At 46.7% G+C, this 7,702-nt stretch overlaps 1 non-coding gene across 1 annotated transcript; it reads right to left on the reverse strand.

Moving 5' to 3' along the window:
* Positions 1-340: 340 nt before the first annotated feature.
* Positions 341-420, reverse strand: LOC125511717. Its single transcript, XR_007285075.1, has one exon. It is a non-coding gene; the product is annotated as a small nucleolar RNA SNORD36 (small nucleolar RNA).
* Between the last annotated feature and the right edge of the window lie 7,282 nt (positions 421-7,702).

Here is a 7,702-nt window from a genome sequence, read left to right on the forward strand (position 1 = left end):
AACAAGAAGGTGGCTACAGTACAAAACTAAGCTCATCACACAGAATAAAATGATATTAAAAGTAAGCTCAGCATAAGCATGAGTTTTTTTTGGCACCACCAGATCAAACATAGCAACGCCAGAATAATCATATGAATCATCATTTGCTCAGACCGTCTTCCAAGAGCAACTACTTCATCATTCTAGCTAAATTAAGATGTTAAATGACTAAAACTAGAAGTATGCTACAATCATATGGTACTGGTTAAAAAATGTGACTAGAGGACTACACTTGAACACATCACTTGCAATGCCTACTGGAAGGAGCAAGTGTATAGAAGAAAACAAACATTAGACACGCTGGCCATCAGTCTTTAAAACCTTGATTTTGTATTCCTCAAAGAGAATCTCAGGAATATGTTGTTGTAGCATCATCTGACCAGCCAATCATCATTAACACACGTGCACACACAGAGCAGAGAACGATTTGAAATCAAGTGCAAGAATTGCAGTAGCACATACAACTAGCATGTTACGGTTTGTGGGTGATGGGGAAAATGCATGTGAAGTGCATAAGTCACAGAGGGGTGTGTACAATACACACCATCTTTGACAGCAAGCAAAGTATTTTCATGGTCAAATATAAAGATTGCATTAAGAAAAGTGTTTTCAATTTTTCGACAGAATAGACACTGCAAGAATAGCATACTTCTATGCTGAGTCTAATAGAACAAGGTCCTGCAAAGAACTAGGACTAAACAGACTACTGTAGTATCAATTAACTCGCACATGATTAAAAAAACTCAACATAGTGTGGCAGAGTATGGAGGTGTTGGGTAATTCTTCAGCGGGCTAACAAAATCATCATGTTCCAGTCAGTTCCGAATCCACATATGTGTCCAGCAAAACTGAAAACCAATCGCATACTCGCTGGGATTCGGATTTAAGTACTACTAGTAGGAAGGAGCATATATACCTGTTGCAGGATCGGATAGGAAGAATGTTGTGTGGCTTATCCCGGCAGTTGGGCAACCGCAGCAGGTCATTGAACTCGGGGGTCTTGGCGATCAAATCCTTGGCGATCTCCGCAGCCCTGTTCCTCACGAGTTGCCAGTCGATGGCGGCCCTGTATCAGAGGAAGAGATGTTCAAAACCTGAAGTTTTATCTATGCTACACGCTCACACGTACAGATGTACTTGCATGCAGAACCCCTTAGAATAATGGAACACGGTTGGAAAAAAATACGAGTCACCTGAGCTTCACGTTGCGGTGCAAGGCCGAGAGCAAGCGGGTGCGCCTGACGGCGCCGGAGGGGGCATTGGGATGGAGTGGATGGTTCTGTGCAGATTGATGAAGCTGAAGAGGAGCCTCCCCTCCTCGCCGAGCATCGCGTCGACCTTGGGCATGAAGCGGACGACGTACTTGATGGCGTCGTCCCACTGGCCCTGCCTCGCGAGGCGCTGCAGGTGGTCCACGCTGAAGAACACGGTCGTCTCATGGAGCAACCTGGATCAAGCGCGTACGTGCAAAGGATTGATCTTAGACCAAATCGAATCGAAGCAATCCACATATGGAATAAAAAAAAGGACGCGAATCAAGCAGGGGAGCGACTGACCAGTGGGCGAAGAACTCGACGACGGCGAACTGCTCCCGCGAGGCCGTGAGGAAGGCGCCCAAGATGGTGGGGTTGAGGTCCACGGCGTCCTCACCCTGCGCGGCGGCCCCGGCCCCGCCTCGTCGCCGACGCCCAGCGATCGAAGGGCGTCTGTGCGCCCCGCAAGGGAGGAGGCGACAGCAGGAACGAGGAGGAGGACTCGCGCCACCGCGGAGGCCATGGGATCGGCAAGGAGCTGGATCTCACCGGTCCGGCGCGGCGGGGATCCGGCGATCCGTCTCGCCACATCCGTACATCTCGGGAGGAAGGGAGGTCGCGGTGGGGGTGGTAGTCGGCCAGCGGCGGGATTGGAGAGGAATCGGGGGAGCGAGAGGAATTGAGTGGATCTCCAACTAGGGAGGGAAGGGGAGGTTGAGGCCATGGTTGTGGTCGCCGACGGTGTTGAAGTGGTGAATGCCGCCACGGGACAGAGAGAGAGGGGACGCTAGAGAGAGGTGGCCATGGCGTCGATCTAGGGTTTCGGCGTGGAGAGAAGTAGAGGGTGGAGTGGAAGGCGGAGGTGAGAGGTCGTTGGCGGGTATGAAGTAGACGATGTCGCCAGGGTAGTCGAGGAGTGGGGGAGGAGGTCGCCGGTGGGGATGGGGATGGGTTTGCGGGAGTGGAGATCGGCGGCGGGGCCGGGTTTGGGGTTGCGGGAGAGGAGAGGATGGATCTGGGGGACCGAGGGGAGGGGGAGTGAGTGAGTGAGTGGGGCTGGCGGCGGGTGGGGATCTGGGGGATCGAGGGGAGGGTGGGTGGGTGGGTTAGGGTTTTTGACTCTCGGGAGAAGCTCCACCGTTGGATGGATGCATGATGGATGGCTCAGATTGTGTCCAATTTGGTGATCCGCGTGAAAGCTGTCGCTCGCGTCTCATTGGCCGGCTATCTCGCACTTGAATCTCAAAATTTTGGACCCAAAACTTTAAAAAATTGAACATAACAACGACATAGTTTGTCAAAATGATCTCGTTTTTTTCATAAGTGTGCATCTTAGAATGGAAAACGATGCCATAGTTCGACGGCTTTTATTTTCTTTGCACAAAAAGATGATTTTCCAATTTTCGAGTGCATAAAAAGATTTTTTTTGTGAAGAAGCGACCAAATATTTGTTCCAAAATAGCACAACTCCATTTTTCAAAAATATTAGACCACATTTTATGTAAAATTGACCAAATAGTTACATGTCAAAGGCTTTTGATCCACCTTTTATAAAAAACAAATTTCATCCATTCAGTAGGAAGCAGGGAAAATTTGAACGAAAATTTGTTCAAATGATTTCGTATTGTGCACAAGGGTGCATATTGGAATGGCAGACAATGTTGCCTAAGGAAGTTTTCGTTTTCTTTGGACGAAAAAATCATTTTCCATTTTTCGAGTGCCCAAAATGAGTTTTTTTGTGAATAACCTATCAAATAATTGTTGCAAATTTGGACCAAATCATTTTTGTAAAATAGTAGGCCATATTTTATGCACAATTGACCAAATGGTTGGGTGTCACAAGTGTTGATCCACCTCTAGTGAAAAAGACAAATTTCCACCGATTCAGCTGAAAGCAGGTCAAATTTGAACCGCAGCTGTCTCATAGTTTGCTCTTTATTTTTCCCAAAAATCATTTCTACTCACATAAGTACCTATTTAATCAGAGAAACACAAAAAAAATTCAAGATTCAACCACTAGCTAGGAACGGTCATTCCCGCCGTTTTGACCGCATTTTGAATCGGGCATGAAAAATTAAAAAAAATCAAAAAAATTGGGAAACCTTCGCATTGTGTCATCATATGTGGCCAAGTTCCTAGGAAAAATAACAAACTTGTAATACGACAATTATTTTAAAAAAGTGTTCTCAGAAATGAGCTATCATGCATGAAGATTCATGGCTTTCAAGCCAAAATGATCAATCTTATGGCCACACTCATGGCATAGTTTGTTCAAATGATCTCATATTGTGCACAAGGGTGCATATTGGAATGGCAAACAATGTTGCCTAAGGGACTTTTTATTTTCTTTACACGGAAAATTCATTTTCCATTTTTCGGGTGCCCAAATTGAGTTCTTTTTGTGAAGGACCTACAGTATATTTGTTGCAAAATTGGACCAAATCAATTTTATAAAATACTAGGCCATATTTGATTCACAATTGACCAAATGTTTGGGTGTTAAATTCCTTGATCCACCTCTGGTGAAAAAGACAAATTCCCGCCGATTCAGCTGGAAGCGGGTCAAATTTGAACTGTAGCTGCCTCATAGTTTGCTCTTTATTTTTCCAGAAAATCATTTCTAGATACATAAGTATCTATTTAATCAGGGAAACATCAAAAGTTTTCCAAGATTCAACCACTAGCTAGGAACGGTCAAACCCGCCGTTTTGACCGCATTTTGAAACAGGCATAAATTTTTTTAAAAAATCAAAAATTTGGAAAACCTTCACATTGTGTCATTATATGTGACCAAGTTTTCAGGAAAAATAATAAAATTGTAATACGGCAATTATTTTAAAAAAGTGTTCTCAGAAATGAGCTATCATGCGTGAAGATTCATGGCTTTCAAGTCAAATGATCAATCTTATGGCCACATTCATGGCATAGTTTGTTCAAATGATCTCATATTATGCACAAGGCTGCATATTGGAATGGCAAACAATGTTGCCTAAGGGACTTTTTATTTTCTTTGCACGGAAAATTCATTTTCCATTTTCCGAGTGCCCGAATTGAGTTCTTTTTGTGAAGGACCTAGCATATATTTGTTGCAAAATTGGACAAAATCATTTTTATAAAATATTAGGCCATATTTAATGCATAATTGACAAAATGGTTTGGTGTCAAAAGTTTTGATCCATCACTTGTGAAAAAGACAAATTTCTGCCGATTCAGTAGGAAGCGGGTCAATTTTGAACAGCATCTACCTTATTGTTTGCTCTTTATTTTTTCCAAAAATCATTTCTAGTTACATAAGTATCTATTTAATCATAAATACATGGTTTGGTGGCGATACGTCGAGGTTTGGATGTGGCCCAGGGCCCCAACTCCAAAGCGCGTAAACTCGCATGCCCGCCGCATGGTCACCACGTGACCTTGGCGTTGACATGCGTTCTGGGAGGCCTGGGCATGTCTAACGGGTTGGGCACTCTCCAGGTAGGTGCTAGGAAGAAAATTACAACAGAAGAATCTCACGAGGAGACCGACCTATGCTCAAAGATGAATTAGCAGCCAAGTGTTTGATTGGCAGTACGAGAAATGCACATGGCCAATGGGCGTGAGTTTTTGCTGAGGATGATCATCTACTAAGAAGAATGTCTTCGCAAATTTTTAGATCAAAAGGAGGATCCTAGGTGGTACTTGCTTTGCAAAGTACCACACTGGACAGAAATATGAATGTTGAAGCTGGGCTCAAAATAATGAATGGATTGAGCTGAAATTTGGTGAAGGATGGTTATTTGGGCATTGGAAAGCACCGTAGAAAATTGATACAATTTGGACATGCCAAAGTGGTACTTCCTTCACAATGCTCTTCTATGGACAGAAACTTGGGAAAACTAGTGAGAGAAATTGGATGAATGAAATGAGCTCAGATTTGGTGTAGGTAAGTTACATAGGTATGGTTATGCCTTGGTAGATTTTCAGATCATTTGGGTAAGCCTAGATAGTACTTACTTCACAAAGCTTCTCTCGAGGTAGAAACTTTGGAAATTTCTTGAGAAAGATTTACTAGGAAAATGGAGCTGAATATTATCATGTGGCAATGATTTGGGTATGGAAGAGTGCCCAAAGAGTTTGAGGTTAATAGGAGGGGTCTAGATAACACTTGCTTTGCAACGTGCCAATCTGGCCATAAAATATAAATTGAACATGGGCTCACATAGTTAATTTGCCTGAGCTGCAATTTGGAGGACGGTGATAATTTGGGCATATGAAGGAACTGTATAAATTTCATGTCATTTGGATATATAAAAAAGGTACTTCCTTCACAATGCTTCTAGGTGGACAAAAACTTTGGAAATTTGCCGAGCAAGATTTGCCAGGCAAATGGAGCTGAATTTTGTCATGCGGCAATGATTTGGATAGGAAAGAGTGCCCAAGAATTCCGAGGGCAATCAAGAATATATAAATAGCACTTCCTTCATAAAGTGATGTTGTGAACAGAATAGGAAAATGAATTTTGTTTAATTATGTTTGAACTAGGCAAGGAAGTATTTTTACATATTTGATGAAGATATGACCCAAATAATTTATGAGATTTTTTTGGGAATTTTAGGAATGACAGAAATATAGGTTGCTTCACAACCTAGGGCAAAAATTGACACATGGACATGACACATAGGCAAAACTGATGAGGTGGCGCCAAGTCATACCAATCCACCACAATTGACAAGGTTATGACCATCTATATTAGTCATGATCAGCTAGAAATAAGGCAGCAAACTAGTGCTATCTACTTTATGACCATTTCGTGTAAGGAAATTACGACCTTTTTGACCAAAATGGTCGCAATGGTTTAGGGTTTGGAGCCCCCCGAACAGCTTTTGACCAATTGGTCTAAAATGGTCATAGATTTATGACCAATTCTTCCAGGGTCACTGACAGAAGGTCATAAGTTGACATATTTCTTGTAGTGTTGCCGGGGCCCCGGCAAGGCCCTTGCCAAGAACACCCGTAGGGCCACCATCAGGCCCACGCCAGTCAAACCTCCACCGCCGTTCGCATGCAGCTGCCGACCCAACCAGCTGGGCAGGCACCTGCGTGGCGACATGCGGATCTTCGTGGAGACCCACCACTACGCCACCTCAGCTGCCTGCCTGCCTACATGGCACCGCGGGCGCCGCTGGCCAGGGCGCGTGTCGACACGAGAGGGAGCGGCGACGGACGAGACATGGCTCTCCCCCGTCCCCGATAAAGCAAGGACACCTAAGCAGGACGCATTAAATGCGCCTTGTCATGTAATGTAAGGGATAACCTCGCATCGCTGTTCCCTTTTGCACCACCTGTGTGCCACTGTGGCCACCCCTTTTCCTATAAAAGGAGGCCCGAGGCGACCAGGAGAAGGATTCGGCTCTTTTGGAGCTCCTCACGCCCCATAGCTAGCTCAAGAACATAGATATACAATCCACCAAAGCAGGAGTAGGGTTTTACGCATCCTCACGGCCCGAACCTGGATAAACAAACCATGTGCTATCTGTTTGATCCGCTCTTCTCACGACCCCGCGCCCTGCAACTGTAGTAGGGATTCTTGTGATCCCATAGGTGTCGTCCCACCGACATCTTTGGCACGCCAGGTAGGGGGCGCAGTTGTGAGAATCGGCTTTAGCAGTTAGTTCGATGCTTCTTCATCATCATGGCGCCCAAGAAGAAGACAACGGTGGTGGTTGGCCCGTCGGAAGCCGGACATCCTGTCCCGACGCGGGCGAGCAGCGGACCGGCCGCAGAAAGGACCTGGGGCGCCATTCGCGAACACCAACACCGTCCCAACAGCCGGAGTTTGGGAGGCGGCGATGTTTGTGCGCTTGGTAACGGGCCGCACGCCGCCAAATCCAAAGACGGAGCCAGGCCCTCCGCGGGTGGCGCGGGGCCTTCCAAGATCGCTGCCACCCCGCCCGAAGGCGATGCGAGGGCCTCCAAGACTCCCACGCCGGTGCCGATGGCGCGCTCCTCTCAAGCGGCGCGCGACGAACGGCGTAATCATGCCAAAGACCCCGGGCGTCGCTGCGGGAAGAGCCCCGAGCGCCACTCCCGGGAGGTAGAAGACGTGCCCGCTCGCCGAGGCGCTGGTGAAGATGGCATGCGACCGCTGGACCATGATAGAGCTCCTTCTGACATGGTCAGAAGTCGAAGCGCGTCGCGATCCATGCAGGTTTCGCTGCCACCGACGCCAGCAGAAGCCCTGGCGCGCGCGCAGTTGCTCCTCGATTTTCCTCCCACTACGGGGAAACTCGACGAATGGAGAGCCACTATCCGAAGCCTTGTTGCGGTGGCCAACAAAGATGAACCGAGTCCGGTGGAGCCCCCGGGTCGATGCTCCGACGGAGTCCCACGCACCAGTGGCAGGAAAGCCGGCGGCGCCGCGACCACGGTGC

Source organism: Triticum urartu, chromosome 5 (assembly GCF_003073215.2).
Source record: "Triticum urartu cultivar G1812 chromosome 5, Tu2.1, whole genome shotgun sequence".
NCBI lineage: Eukaryota > Viridiplantae > Streptophyta > Magnoliopsida > Poales > Poaceae > Triticum > Triticum urartu.